Source organism: Ascaphus truei, chromosome 4 (genome assembly GCF_040206685.1).
Source record: "Ascaphus truei isolate aAscTru1 chromosome 4, aAscTru1.hap1, whole genome shotgun sequence".
NCBI lineage: Eukaryota > Metazoa > Chordata > Amphibia > Anura > Ascaphidae > Ascaphus > Ascaphus truei.
In genome coordinates this window covers 155,342,409-155,359,642 of record NC_134486.1, presented here as the reverse complement: position 1 = coordinate 155,359,642, position 17,234 = coordinate 155,342,409, and positions in this window count along the sequence as shown.

Below are 17,234 nucleotides of genomic sequence, written 5' to 3'. Positions count from 1 at the left end.
ACAGTCCGAACCACAAATACCGGGTCCATGGTTCTGGGCATATATTGGGGGGACGGGGACGACTCCCATTAACCCCTGACTATACCGGGGATACGCGTATCACAATGCCTTACTGGTCTGTGCTGAAGCAGGGCATTCTGGCAGCCAAGTGGCTTGACCTTTATTAGTGAGCCTGGTTAACCCCTCTCGGAACCACAGACTTAGAAATCGCCAGCTCATATACAGTGCATAAAATATAATTATATACAGTATATACCCTTATACACCATTTTAATAAAAAATATCACAAAATTCTTCTAAGTCCCTCTGGAAGAGTGAAAGACGCGCACGTTCATTTTCAGAGCTCCTAGACCTTCCTATAAGAAGTTAGCCAAAAAGTAGCTTCGAAAAACGCTTAGGTGAAGTTTCAGAGTTGCTTCTAATGTACCGAAGCTGGACTTAGACATAATTTCACTCTCACAACATTATGGCTGGTTGGAGACAGTCCGAACCACAAATACCGGGTCCATGGTTCTGGGCATATACTGGGGGGACAGGAACGACTCCCATTAACCCCTGACTATACCGGGGATACGCGTATCACAATGAGTTACTGGTCTGTGCTGAAGCAGGGCATTCTGGCAGCCAAGTGGCTTGACCTTTATTAGTGAGCCTGGTTACCCCCTCTCGGAACCAGAGGCTTAGAAATCGCCAGCTCATATACAGTGCATAAAATATATTTATATATATACCCTTATACACCATTTTAATAAAAAATATCACAAAATTCTTCTAAGTCCCTCGGGAAGAGTGAAAGACGCGCACATTCATTTTCAGAGCTCCTAGACCTTTTTATAAGAAGTTAGCCAAAAAGTAGCTTCGAAAAACGCTTAGGTTAAGTTTCACAGTTGCTTCTAATGTACCAAAGCTGGACTTAGACATAATTTCACTCTCACAACATTATGGCTGGTTGGAGACAGTCCGAACCACAAATACCGGGTCCATGGTTCTGGGCATATACTGGGGGGACGGGGACGACTCCCATTAACCCCTGACTATACCGGGGATACGCGTATCACAATGCCTTACTGGTCTGTGCTGAAGCAGGGCATTCTGGCAGCAGAGTGGCTTGACCTTTATTAGTGAGCCTGGTTAACCCCTCTCGGAACCACAGACTTAGAAATCGCCAGCTCATATACAGTGCATAAAATATAATTATATACAGTATATACCCTTATACACCATTTTAATAAAAAATATCACAAAATTCTTCTAAGTCCCTCTGGAAGAGTGAAAGACGCGCACGTTCATTTTCAGAGCTCCTAGACCTTCCTATAAGAAGTTAGCCAAAAAGTAGCTTCGAAAAACGCTTAGGTTAAGTTTCAGAGTTGCTTCTAATGTACCGAAGCTGGACTTAGACATAATTTCACTCTCACAACATTATGGCTGGTTGGAGACAGTCCGAACCACAAATATTGGGTCCATGGTTCTGGGCATATACTGGGGGGACAGGGACGACTCCCATTAACCCCTGACTATACCGGGGATACGCGTATCACAATGCGTTACTGGTCTGTGCTGAAGCAGGGCATTCTGGCAGCCAAGTGGCTTGATCTTTATTAGTGAGCCTGGTTACCTCCTCTCGGAACCAGAGGCTTAGAAATCGCCAGCTCATATACAGTGCATAAAATATATTTATATATATACCCTTATACACCATTTTAATAAAAAATATCACAAAATTCTTCTAAGTCCCTCGGGAAGAGTGAAAGACGCACACATTCATTTTCAGAGCTCCTAGACCTTTTTATAAGAAGTTAGCCAAAAAGTAGCTTCGAAAAACGCTTAGGTGAAGTTTCACAGTTGCTTCTAATGTACCAAAGCTGGACTTAGACATAATTTCACTCTCACAACATTATGGCTGGTTGGAGACAGTCCGAACCACAAATACCGGGTCCATGGTTCTGGGCATATACTGGGGGGACAGGGACGGCTCCCATTAACCCCTGACTATACCGGGGATACGCGTATCACAATGCGTTACTGGTCTGTGCTGAAGCAGGGCATTCTGGCAGCCAAGTGGCTTGACCTTTATTAGTGAGCCTGGTTACCCCCTCTCGGAACCACAGGCTTAGAAATCGCCAGCTCATATACAGTGCATAAAATATATTTATATATATACCCTTATACACCATTTTAATAAAAAATATCACAAAATTCTTCTAAGTCCCTCGGGAAGAGTGAAAGACGCGCACGTTCATTTTCAGAGCTCCTAGACCTTCCCATAAGAAGTTAGCCAAAAAGTAGCTTCGAAAAACGCTTAGGTGAAGTTTCAGAGTTGCTTCTAATGTACCAAAGCTGGACTTAGACATAATTTCACTCTCACAACATTATGGCTGGTTGGAGACAGTCCGAACCACAAGTACCGGGTCCATGGTTCTGGGCGTATACTGGGGGGACGGGGACGACTCCCATTAACCCCTGACTATACCGGGGATACACTTATCACAATGCCTTTCTGGTCTGTGCTGAAGCAGGGCATTCTGGCAGCCAAGTGGCTTGACCTTTATTAGTGAGCCTGGTTACCCCCTCTCGGAACAACAGACTTAGAAATCGCCAGCTCATATACAGTGCATAAAATATATTTATATATATACCCTTATACACCATTTTAATAAAAAATATCACAAAATTCTTCTAAGTCCCTCGGGAAGAGTGAAAGACGCGCACGTTCATTTTCAGAGCTCCTAGACCTTCCTATAAAAAGTTAGCCAAAAAGTAGCTTCGAAAAACGCTTAGGTTAAGTTTCAGAGTTGCTTCTAATGTACCAAAGCTGGACTTAGACATAATTTCACTCTCACAACATTATGGCTGGTTGGAGACAGTCCGAACCACAAGTACCGGGTCCATGGTTCTGGGCGTATACTGGGGGGACGGGGACGACTCCCATTAACCCCTGACTATACCGGGGATACGCTTATCACAATGCCTTTCTGGTCTGTGCTGAAGCAGGGCATTCTGGCAGCCAAGTGGCTTGACCTTTATTAGTGAGCCTGGTTACCCCCTCTCGGAACAACAGACTTAGAAATCGCCAGCTCATATACAGTGCATAAAATATATTTATATATATACCCTTATACACCATTTTAATAAAAACAATCACAAAATTCTTCTAAGTCCCTCGGGAAGAGTGAAAGACGCGCACGTTCATTTTCATGGCTCCTAGACCTTCCTATAAGAAGTTAGGCAAAAAAAGTAGCTTCGAAAAACGCTTAGGTTAAGTTTCAGAGTTGCTTCTAATGTACCGAAGCTGGACTTAGACATAATTTCACTCTCACAACATTATGGCTGGTTGGAGACAGTCCGAACCACAAGTACCGGGTCCATGGTTCTGGGCGTATACTGGGGGGACGGGGGGGACTCCCATTAACCCCTGACTATACCGGGGATACGCTTATCACAATGCCTTTCTGGTCTGTGCTGAAGCAGGGCATTCTGGCAGCCAAGTGGCTTGACCTTAATTAGTGAGCCTGGTTACCCCCTCTCGGAACCACAGACTTAGAAATCGCCAGCTCATATACAGTGCATAAAATATATTTATATATATACCCTTATACACCATTTTAATAAAAAATATCACAAAATTCTTCTAAGTCCCTCGGGAAGAGTGAAAGACGCGCACGTTCATTTTCAGAGCTCCTAGACCTTCCTATAAGAAGTTAGCCAAAAAGTAGCTTCGAAAAACGCTTAGGTTAAGTTTCAGAGTTGCTTCTAATGTACCGAAGCTGGACTTAGACATAATTTCACTCTCACAACATTATGGCTGGTTGGAGACAGTCCGAACCACAAATACCGGGTCCATGGTTCTGGGCATATACTGGGGGGACGGGGACGACTCCCATTAACCCCTGACTATACCGGGGATACGCGTATCACAATGCCTTACTGGTCTGTGCTGAAGCAGGGCATTCTGGCAGCCAAGTGGCTTGACCTTTATTAGTGAGCCTGGTTACCCCCTCTCGGAACCACAGACTTAGAAATCGCCAGCTCATATACAGTGCATTAAATATATTTATATATATATACCCTTATACACCATTTTAATAAAAAATATCACAAAATTCTTCTAAGTCCCTCGGGAAGAGTGAAAGACGTGCACGTTCATTTTCAGAGCTCCTAGACCTTTTTATAAGAAGTTAGCCAAAAAGTAGCTTCGAAAAACGCTTAGGTTAAGTTTCAGAGTTGCTTCTAATGTACCGAAGCTGGACTTAGACATAATTTCACTCTCACAACATTATGGCTGGTTGGAGACAGTCCGAACCACAAATACCGGGTCCATGGTTCTGGGCATATACTGGGGGGACAGGGACGACTCCCATTAACCCCTGACTATACCGGGGATACGCGTATCACAATGAGTTACTGGTCTGTGCTGAAGCAGGGCATTCTGGCAGCCAAGTGGCTTGACCTTTATTAGTGAGCCTGGTTACCCCCTCTCGGAACCAGAGGCTTAGAAATCGCCAGCTCATATACAGTGCATAAAATATATTTATATATATACCCTTATACACCATTTTAATAAAAAATATCACAAAATTCTTCTAAGTCCCTCGGGAAGAGAGAAAGACGCGCACATTCATTTTCAGAGCTCCTAGACCTTTTTATAAGAAGTTAGCCAAAAAGTAGCTTCGAAAAACGTTTAGGTTAAGTTTCACAGTTGCTTCTAATGTACCAAAGCTGGACTTAGACATAATTTCACTCTCACAACATTATGGCTGGTTGGAGACAGTCCGAACCACAAATACCGGGTCCATGGTTCTGGGCATATACTGGGGGGACGGGGACGACTCCCATTAACCCCTGACTATACCGGGGATACGCGTATCACAATGCCTTACTGGTCTGTGCTGAAGCAGGGCATTCTGGCAGCCAAGTGGCTTGACCTTTATTAGTGAGCCTGGTTAACCCCTCTCGGAACCACAGACTTAGAAATCGCCAGCTCATATACAGTGCATAAAATATAATTATATACAGTATATACCCTTATACACCATTTTAATAAAAAATATCACAAAATTCTTCTAAGTCCCTCTGGAAGAGTGAAAGACGCGCACGTTCATTTTCAGAGCTCCTAGACCTTCCTATAAGAAGTTAGCCAAAAAGTAGCTTCGAAAAACGCTTAGGTGAAGTTTCAGAGTTGCTTCTAATGTACCGAAGCTGGACTTAGACATAATTTCACTCTCACAACATTATGGCTGGTTGGAGACAGTCCGAACCACAAATACCGGGTCCATGGTTCTGGGCATATACTGGGGGGACAGGGACGACTCCCATTAACCCCTGACTATACCGGGGATACGCGTATCACAATGAGTTACTGGTCTGTGCTGAAGCAGGGCATTCTGGCAGCCAAGTGGCTTGACCTTTATTAGTGAGCCTGGTTACCCCCTCTCGGAACCAGAGGCTTAGAAATCGCCAGCTCATATACAGTGCATAAAATATATTTATATATATACCCTTATACACCATTTTAATAAAAAATATCACAAAATTCTTCTAAGTCCCTCGGGAAGAGTGAAAGACGCGCACATTCATTTTCAGAGCTCCTAGACCTTTTTATAAGAAGTTAGCCAAAAAGTAGCTTCGAAAAACGCTTAGGTTAAGTTTCACAGTTGCTTCTAATGTACCAAAGCTGGACTTAGACATAATTTCACTCTCACAACATTATGGCTGGTTGGAGACAGTCCGAACCACAAATACCGGGTCCATGGTTCTGGGCATATATTGGGGGGACGGGGACGACTCCCATTAACCCCTGACTATACCGGGGATACGCGTATCACAATGCCTTACTGGTCTGTGCTGAAGCAGGGCATTCTGGCAGCCAAGTGGCTTGACCTTTATTAGTGAGCCTGGTTAACCCCTCTCGGAACCACAGACTTAGAAATCGCCAGCTCATATACAGTGCATAAAATATAATTATATACAGTATATACCCTTATACACCATTTTAATAAAAAATATCACAAAATTCTTCTAAGTCCCTCTGGAAGAGTGAAAGACGCGCACGTTCATTTTCAGAGCTCCTAGACCTTCCTATAAGAAGTTAGCCAAAAAGTAGCTTCGAAAAACGCTTAGGTGAAGTTTCAGAGTTGCTTCTAATGTACCGAAGCTGGACTTAGACATAATTTCACTCTCACAACATTATGGCTGGTTGGAGACAGTCCGAACCACAAATACCGGGTCCATGGTTCTGGGCATATACTGGGGGGACAGGAACGACTCCCATTAACCCCTGACTATACCGGGGATACGCGTATCACAATGAGTTACTGGTCTGTGCTGAAGCAGGGCATTCTGGCAGCCAAGTGGCTTGACCTTTATTAGTGAGCCTGGTTACCCCCTCTCGGAACCAGAGGCTTAGAAATCGCCAGCTCATATACAGTGCATAAAATATATTTATATATATACCCTTATACACCATTTTAATAAAAAATATCACAAAATTCTTCTAAGTCCCTCGGGAAGAGTGAAAGACGCGCACATTCATTTTCAGAGCTCCTAGACCTTTTTATAAGAAGTTAGCCAAAAAGTAGCTTCGAAAAACGCTTAGGTTAAGTTTCACAGTTGCTTCTAATGTACCAAAGCTGGACTTAGACATAATTTCACTCTCACAACATTATGGCTGGTTGGAGACAGTCCGAACCACAAATACCGGGTCCATGGTTCTGGGCATATACTGGGGGGACGGGGACGACTCCCATTAACCCCTGACTATACCGGGGATACGCGTATCACAATGCCTTACTGGTCTGTGCTGAAGCAGGGCATTCTGGCAGCAGAGTGGCTTGACCTTTATTAGTGAGCCTGGTTAACCCCTCTCGGAACCACAGACTTAGAAATCGCCAGCTCATATACAGTGCATAAAATATAATTATATACAGTATATACCCTTATACACCATTTTAATAAAAAATATCACAAAATTCTTCTAAGTCCCTCTGGAAGAGTGAAAGACGCGCACGTTCATTTTCAGAGCTCCTAGACCTTCCTATAAGAAGTTAGCCAAAAAGTAGCTTCGAAAAACGCTTAGGTTAAGTTTCAGAGTTGCTTCTAATGTACCGAAGCTGGACTTAGACATAATTTCACTCTCACAACATTATGGCTGGTTGGAGACAGTCCGAACCACAAGTACCGGGTCCATGGATCTGGGCGTATACTGGGGGGACGGGGACGACTCCCATTAACCCCTGACTATACCGGGGATACGCGTATCACAATGCCTTACTGGTCTGTGCTGAAGCAGGGCATTCTGGCAGCCAAGTGGCTTGACCTTTATTAGTGAGCCTGGTTACCCCCTCTCGGAACCACAGACTTATAAATCGCCAGCTCATATACAGTGCATTAAATATATTTATATATATATACCCTTATACACCATTTTAATAAAAAATATCACAAAATTCTTCTAAGTCCCTCGGGAAGAGTGAAAGACGTGCACGTTCATTTTCAGAGCTCCTAGACCTTTTTATAAGAAGTTAGCCAAAAAGTAGCTTCGAAAAACGCTTAGGTTAAGTTTCAGAGTTGCTTCTAATGTACCGAAGCTGGACTTAGACATAATTTCACTCTCACAACATTATGGCTGGTTGGAGACAGTCCGAACCACAAATACCGGGTCCATGGTTCTGGGCATATACTGGGGGGACGGGGACGACTCCCATTAACCCCTGACTATACCGGGGATACGCGTATCACAATGCCTTACTGGTCTGTGCTGAAGCAGGGCATTCTGGCAGCCAAGTGGCTTGACCTTTATTAGTGAGCCTGGTTAACCCCTCTCGGAACCAGAGGCTTAGAAATCGCCAGCTCATATACAGTGCATAAAATATATTTATATATATACCCTTATACACCATTTTAATAAAAAATATCACAAAATTCTTCTAAGTCCCTCGGGAAGAGAGAAAGACGTGCACATTCATTTTCAGAGCTCCTAGACCTTTTTATAAGAAGTTAGCCAAAAAGTAGCTTCGAAAAACGTTTAGGTTAAGTTTCACAGTTGCTTCTAATGTACCAAAGCTGGACTTAGACATAATTTCACTCTCACAACATTATGGCTGGTTGGAGACAGTCCGAACCACAAATACCGGGTCCATGGTTCTGGGCATATACTGGGGGGACGGGGACGACTCCCATTAACCCCTGACTATACCGGGGATACGCGTATCACAATGCCTTACTGGTCTGTGCTGAAGCAGGGCATTCTGGCAGCCAAGTGGCTTGACCTTTATTAGTGAGCCTGGTTAACCCCTCTCGGAACCACAGACTTAGAAATCGCCAGCTCATATACAGTGCATAAAATATAATTATATACAGTATATACCCTTATACACCATTTTAATAAAAAATATCACAAAATTCTTCTAAGTCCCTCTGGAAGAGTGAAAGACGCGCACGTTCATTTTCAGAGCTCCTAGACCTTCCTATAAGAAGTTAGCCAAAAAGTAGCTTCGAAAAACGCTTAGGTGAAGTTTCAGAGTTGCTTCTAATGTACCGAAGCTGGACTTAGACATAATTTCACTCTCACAACATTATGGCTGGTTGGAGACAGTCCGAACCACAAATACCGGGTCCATGGTTCTGGGCATATACTGGGGGGACAGGGACGACTCCCATTAACCCCTGACTATACCGGGGATACGCGTATCACAATGAGTTACTGGTCTGTGCTGAAGCAGGGCATTCTGGCAGCCAAGTGGCTTGACCTTTATTAGTGAGCCTGGTTACCCCCTCTCGGAACCAGAGGCTTAGAAATCGCCAGCTCATATACAGTGCATAAAATATATTTATATATATACCCTTATACACCATTTTAATAAAAAATATCACAAAATTCTTCTAAGTCCCTCGGGAAGAGTGAAAGACGCGCACATTCATTTTCAGAGCTCCTAGACCTTTTTATAAGAAGTTAGCCAAAAAGTAGCTTCGAAAAACGCTTAGGTTAAGTTTCACAGTTGCTTCTAATGTACCAAAGCTGGACTTAGACATAATTTCACTCTCACAACATTATGGCTGGTTGGAGACAGTCCGAACCACAAATACCGGGTCCATGGTTCTGGGCATATATTGGGGGGACGGGGACGACTCCCATTAACCCCTGACTATACCGGGGATACGCGTATCACAATGCCTTACTGGTCTGTGCTGAAGCAGGGCATTCTGGCAGCCAAGTGGCTTGACCTTTATTAGTGAGCCTGGTTAACCCCTCTCGGAACCACAGACTTAGAAATCGCCAGCTCATATACAGTGCATAAAATATAATTATATACAGTATATACCCTTATACACCATTTTAATAAAAAATATCACAAAATTCTTCTAAGTCCCTCTGGAAGAGTGAAAGACGCGCACGTTCATTTTCAGAGCTCCTAGACCTTCCTATAAGAAGTTAGCCAAAAAGTAGCTTCGAAAAACGCTTAGGTGAAGTTTCAGAGTTGCTTCTAATGTACCGAAGCTGGACTTAGACATAATTTCACTCTCACAACATTATGGCTGGTTGGAGACAGTCCGAACCACAAATACCGGGTCCATGGTTCTGGGCATATACTGGGGGGACAGGGACGACTCCCATTAACCCCTGACTATACCGGGGATACGCGTATCACAATGAGTTACTGGTCTGTGCTGAAGCAGGGCATTCTGGCAGCCAAGTGGCTTGACCTTTATTAGTGAGCCTGGTTACCCCCTCTCGGAACCAGAGGCTTAGAAATCGCCAGCTCATATACAGTGCATAAAATATATTTATATATATACCCTTATACACCATTTTAATAAAAAATATCACAAAATTCTTCTAAGTCCCTCGGGAAGAGTGAAAGACGCGCACATTCATTTTCAGAGCTCCTAGACCTTTTTATAAGAAGTTAGCCAAAAAGTAGCTTCGAAAAACGCTTAGGTTAAGTTTCACAGTTGCTTCTAATGTACCAAAGCTGGACTTAGACATAATTTCACTCTCACAACATTATGGCTGGTTGGAGACAGTCCGAACCACAAATACCGGGTCCATGGTTCTGGGCATATACTGGGGGGACGGGGACGACTCCCATTAACCCCTGACTATACCGGGGATACGCGTATCACAATGCCTTACTGGTCTGTGCTGAAGCAGGGCATTCTGGCAGCAGAGTGGCTTGACCTTTATTAGTGAGCCTGGTTAACCCCTCTCGGAACCACAGACTTAGAAATCGCCAGCTCATATACAGTGCATAAAATATAATTATATACAGTATATACCCTTATACACCATTTTAATAAAAAATATCACAAAATTCTTCTAAGTCCCTCTGGAAGAGTGAAAGACGCGCACGTTCATTTTCAGAGCTCCTAGACCTTCCTATAAGAAGTTAGCCAAAAAGTAGCTTCGAAAAACGCTTAGGTTAAGTTTCAGAGTTGCTTCTAATGTACCGAAGCTGGACTTAGACATAATTTCACTCTCACAACATTATGGCTGGTTGGAGACAGTCCGAACCACAAGTACCGGGTCCATGGTTCTGGGCGTATACTGGGGGGACGGGGACGACTCCCATTAACCCCTGACTATACCGGGGATACGCGTATCACAATGCCTTACTGGTCTGTGCTGAAGCAGGGCATTCTGGCAGCCAAGTGGCTTGACCTTTATTAGTGAGCCTGGTTACCCCCTCTCGGAACCACAGACTTATAAATCGCCAGCTCATATACAGTGCATTAAATATATTTATATATATATACCCTTATACACCATTTTAATAAAAAATATCACAAAATTCTTCTAAGTCCCTCGGGAAGAGTGAAAGACGTGCACGTTCATTTTCAGAGCTCCTAGACCTTTTTATAAGAAGTTAGCCAAAAAGTAGCTTCGAAAAACGCTTAGGTTAAGTTTCAGAGTTGCTTCTAATGTACCGAAGCTGGACTTAGACATAATTTCACTCTCACAACATTATGGCTGGTTGGAGACAGTCCGAACCACAAATACCGGGTCCATGGTTCTGGGCATATACTGGGGGGACAGGGACGACTCCCATTAACCCCTGACTATACCGGGGATACGCGTATCACAATGAGTTACTGGTCTGTGCTGAAGCAGGGCATTCTGGCAGCCAAGTTGCTTGACCTTTATTAGTGAGCCTGGTTACCCCCTCTCGGAACCAGAGGCTTAGAAATCGCCAGCTCATATACAGTGCATAAAATATATTTATATATATACCCTTATACACCATTTTAATAAAAAATATCACAAAATTCTTCTAAGTCCCTCGGGAAGAGAGAAAGACGCGCACATTCATTTTCAGAGCTCCTAGACCTTTTTATAAGAAGTTAGCCAAAAAGTAGCTTCGAAAAACGTTTAGGTTAAGTTTCACAGTTGCTTCTAATGTACCAAAGCTGGACTTAGACATAATTTCACTCTCACAACATTATGGCTGGTTGGAGACAGTCCGAACCACAAATACCGGGTCCATGGTTCTGGGCATATACTGGGGGGACGGGGACGACTCCCATTAACCCCTGACTATACCGGGGATACGCGTATCACAATGCCTTACTGGTCTGTGCTGAAGCAGGGCATTCTGGCAGCCAAGTGGCTTGACCTTTATTAGTGAGCCTGGTTAACCCCTCTCGGAACCACAGACTTAGAAATCGCCAGCTCATATACAGTGCATAAAATATAATTATATACAGTATATACCCTTATACACCATTTTAATAAAAAATATCACAAAATTCTTCTAAGTCCCTCTGGAAGAGTGAAAGACGCGCACGTTCATTTTCAGAGCTCCTAGACCTTCCTATAAGAAGTTAGCCAAAAAGTAGCTTCGAAAAACGCTTAGGTGAAGTTTCAGAGTTGCTTCTAATGTACCGAAGCTGGACTTAGACATAATTTCACTCTCACAACATTATGGCTGGTTGGAGACAGTCCGAACCACAAATACCGGGTCCATGGTTCTGGGCATATACTGGGGGGACAGGGACGACTCCCATTAACCCCTGACTATACCGGGGATACGCGTATCACAATGAGTTACTGGTCTGTGCTGAAGCAGGGCATTCTGGCAGCCAAGTGGCTTGACCTTTATTAGTGAGCCTGGTTACCCCCTCTCGGAACCAGAGGCTTAGAAATCGCCAGCTCATATACAGTGCATAAAATATATTTATATATATACCCTTATACACCATTTTAATAAAAAATATCACAAAATTCTTCTAAGTCCCTCGGGAAGAGTGAAAGACGCGCACATTCATTTTCAGAGCTCCTAGACCTTTTTATAAGAAGTTAGCCAAAAAGTAGCTTCGAAAAACGCTTAGGTTAAGTTTCACAGTTGCTTCTAATGTACCAAAGCTGGACTTAGACATAATTTCACTCTCACAACATTATGGCTGGTTGGAGACAGTCCGAACCACAAATACCGGGTCCATGGTTCTGGGCATATATTGGGGGGACGGGGACGACTCCCATTAACCCCTGACTATACCGGGGATACGCGTATCACAATGCCTTACTGGTCTGTGCTGAAGCAGGGCATTCTGGCAGCCAAGTGGCTTGACCTTTATTAGTGAGCCTGGTTAACCCCTCTCGGAACCACAGACTTAGAAATCGCCAGCTCATATACAGTGCATAAAATATAATTATATACAGTATATACCCTTATACACCATTTTAATAAAAAATATCACAAAATTCTTCTAAGTCCCTCTGGAAGAGTGAAAGACGCGCACGTTCATTTTCAGAGCTCCTAGACCTTCCTATAAGAAGTTAGCCAAAAAGTAGCTTCGAAAAACGCTTAGGTGAAGTTTCAGAGTTGCTTCTAATGTACCGAAGCTGGACTTAGACATAATTTCACTCTCACAACATTATGGCTGGTTGGAGACAGTCCGAACCACAAATACCGGGTCCATGGTTCTGGGCATATACTGGGGGGACAGGGACGACTCCCATTAACCCCTGACTATACCGGGGATACGCGTATCACAATGAGTTACTGGTCTGTGCTGAAGCAGGGCATTCTGGCAGCCAAGTGGCTTGACCTTTATTAGTGAGCCTGGTTACCCCCTCTCGGAACCAGAGGCTTAGAAATCGCCAGCTCATATACAGTGCATAAAATATATTTATATATATACCCTTATACACCATTTTAATAAAAAATATCACAAAATTCTTCTAAGTCCCTCGGGAAGAGTGAAAGACGCGCACATTCATTTTCAGAGCTCCTAGACCTTTTTATAAGAAGTTAGCCAAAAAGTAGCTTCGAAAAACGCTTAGGTTAAGTTTCACAGTTGCTTCTAATGTACCAAAGCTGGACTTAGACATAATTTCACTCTCACAACATTATGGCTGGTTGGAGACAGTCCGAACCACAAATACCGGGTCCATGGTTCTGGGCATATACTGGGGGGACGGGGACGACTCCCATTAACCCCTGACTATACCGGGGATACGCGTATCACAATGCCTTACTGGTCTGTGCTGAAGCAGGGCATTCTGGCAGCAGAGTGGCTTGACCTTTATTAGTGAGCCTGGTTAACCCCTCTCGGAACCACAGACTTAGAAATCGCCAGCTCATATACAGTGCATAAAATATAATTATATACAGTATATACCCTTATACACCATTTTAATAAAAAATATCACAAAATTCTTCTAAGTCCCTCTGGAAGAGTGAAAGACGCGCACGTTCATTTTCAGAGCTCCTAGACCTTCCTATAAGAAGTTAGCCAAAAAGTAGCTTCGAAAAACGCTTAGGTTAAGTTTCAGAGTTGCTTCTAATGTACCGAAGCTGGACTTAGACATAATTTCACTCTCACAACATTATGGCTGGTTGGAGACAGTCCGAACCACAAATACCGGGTCCATGGTTCTGGGCATATACTGGGGGGACAGGGACGACTCCCATTAACCCCTGACTATACCGGGGATACGCGTATCACAATGAGTTACTGGTCTGTGCTGAAGCAGGGCATTCTGGCAGCCAAGTTGCTTGACCTTTATTAGTGAGCCTGGTTACCCCCTCTCGGAACCACAGACTTATAAATCGCCAGCTCATATACAGTGCATTAAATATATTTATATATATATACCCTTATACTGTACACCATTTTAATAAAAAATATCACAAAATTCTTCTAAGTCCCTCGGGAAGAGTGAAAGACGTGCACGTTCATTTTCAGAGCTCCTAGACCTTTTTATAAGAAGTTAGCCAAAAAGTAGCTTCGAAAAACGCTTAGGTTAAGTTTCAGAGTTGCTTCTAATGTACCGAAGCTGGACTTAGACATAATTTCACTCTCACAACATTATGGCTGGTTGGAGACAGTCCGAACCACAAATACCGGGTCCATGGTTCTGGGCATATACTGGGGGGACGGGGACGACTCCCATTAACCCCTGACTATACCGGGGATACGCGTATCACAATGCCTTACTGGTCTGTGCTGAAGCAGGGCATTCTGGCAGCAGAGTGGCTTGACCTTTATTAGTGAGCCTGGTTAACCCCTCTCGGAACCACAGACTTAGAAATCGCCAGCTCATATACAGTGCATAAAATATAATTATATACAGTATATACCCTTATACACCATTTTAATAAAAAATATCACAAAATTCTTCTAAGTCCCTCTGGAAGAGTGAAAGACGCGCACGTTCATTTTCAGAGCTCCTAGACCTTCCTATAAGAAGTTAGCCAAAAAGTAGCTTCGAAAAACGCTTAGGTTAAGTTTCAGAGTTGCTTCTAATGTACCGAAGCTGGACTTAGACATAATTTCACTCTCACAACATTATGGCTGGTTGGAGACAGTCCGAACCACAAGTACCGGGTCCATGGTTCTGGGCGTATACTGGGGGGACGGGGACGACTCCCATTAACCCCTGACTATACCGGGGATACGCGTATCACAATGCCTTACTGGTCTGTGCTGAAGCAGGGCATTCTGGCAGCCAAGTGGCTTGACCTTTATTAGTGAGCCTGGTTACCCCCTCTCGGAACCACAGACTTATAAATCGCCAGCTCATATACAGTGCATTAAATATATTTATATATATATACCCTTATACACCATTTTAATAAAAAATATCACAAAATTCTTCTAAGTCCCTCGGGAAGAGTGAAAGACGTGCACGTTCATTTTCAGAGCTCCTAGACCTTTTTATAAGAAGTTAGCCAAAAAGTAGCTTCGAAAAACGCTTAGGTTAAGTTTCAGAGTTGCTTCTAATGTACCGAAGCTGGACTTAGACATAATTTCACTCTCACAACATTATGGCTGGTTGGAGACAGTCCGAACCACAAATACCGGGTCCATGGTTCTGGGCATATACTGGGGGGACAGGGACGACTCCCATTAACCCCTGACTATACCGGGGATACGCGTATCACAATGAGTTACTGGTCTGTGCTGAAGCAGGGCATTCTGGCAGCCAAGTTGCTTGACCTTTATTAGTGAGCCTGGTTACCCCCTCTCGGAACCAGAGGCTTAGAAATCGCCAGCTCATATACAGTGCATAAAATATATTTATATATATACCCTTATACACCATTTTAATAAAAAATATCACAAAATTCTTCTAAGTCCCTCGGGAAGAGTGAAAGACGCGCACATTCATTTTCAGAGCTCCTAGACCTTTTTATAAGAAGTTAGCCAAAAAGTAGCTTCGAAAAACCCTTAGGTTAAGTTTCAGAGTTGCTTCTAATGTACCAAAGCTGGACTTAGACATAATTTCACTCTCACAACATTATGGCTGGTTGGAGACAGTCCGAACCACAAATACCGGGTCCATGGATCTGGGCATATACTGGGGGGACGGGGACGACTCCCATTAACCCCTGACTATACCGGGGATACGCGTATCACAATGCCTTACTGGTCTGTGCTGAAGCAGGGCATTCTGGCAGCCAAGTGGCTTGACCTTTATTAGTGAGCCTGGTTACCCCCTCTCGGAACCACAGACTTAGAAATCGCCAGCTCATATACAGTGCATAAAATATATTTATATACAGTATATACCCTTATACACCATTTTAATAAAAAATATCACAAAATTCTTCTAAGTCCCTCTGGAAGAGTGAAAGACGCGCACGTTCATTTTCAGAGCTCCTAGACCTTTTTATAAGAAGTTAGCCAAAAAGTAGCTTCGAAAAACGCTTAGGTGAAGTTTCACAGTTGCTTCTAATGTACCAAAGCTGGACTTAGACATAATTTCACTCTCACAACATTATGGCTGGTTGGAGACAGTCCGAACCACAAATACCGGGTCCATGGTTCTGGGCATATACTGGGGGGACGGGGACGACTCCCATTAACCCCTGACTATACCGGGGATACGCGTATCACAATGCCTTACTGATCTGTGCTGAAGCAGGGCATTCTGGCAGCCAAGTGGCTTGACCTTTATTAGTGGCCTGGTTACCCCCTCTCGGAACCACAGACTTAGAAATCGCCAGCTCATATACAGTGCATTAAATATATTTATATATATATACCCTTATACACCATTTTAATAAAAAATATCACAAAATTCTTCTAAGTCCCTCTGGAAGAGTGAAAGACGCGCACGTTCATTTTCAGAGCTCCTAGACCTTCTTATAAGAAGTTAGCCAAAAAGTAGCTTCGAAAAACGCTTAGGTTAAGTTTCAGAGTTGCTTCTAATGTACCGAAGCTGGACTTAGACATAATTTCACTCTCACAACATTATGGCTGGTTGGAGACAGTCCGAACCACAAATACCGGGTCCATGGTTCTGGGCATATACTGGGGGGACAGAGACGGCTCCCATTAACCCCTGACTATACCGGGGATACGCGTATCACAATGCGTTACTGGTCTGTGCTGAAGCAGGGCATTCTGGCAGCCAAGTGGCTTGACCTTTATTAGTGAGCCTGGTTACCCCCTCTCGGAACCACAGGCTTAGAAATCGCCAGCTCATATACAGTGCATAAAATATATTTATATATATACCCTTATACACCATTTTAATAAAAAATATCACAAAATTCTTCTAAGTCCCTCGGGAAGAGTGAAAGACGCGCACGTTCATTTTCAGAGCTCCTAGACCTTCCCATAAGAAGTTAGCCAAAAAGTAGCTTCGAAAAACGCTTAGGTGAAGTTTCAGAGTTGCTTCTAATGTACCAAAGCTGGACTTAGACATAATTTCACTCTCACAACATTATGGCTGGTTGGAGACAGTCCGAACCACAAGTACCGGGTCCATGGTTCTGGGCGTATACTGGGGG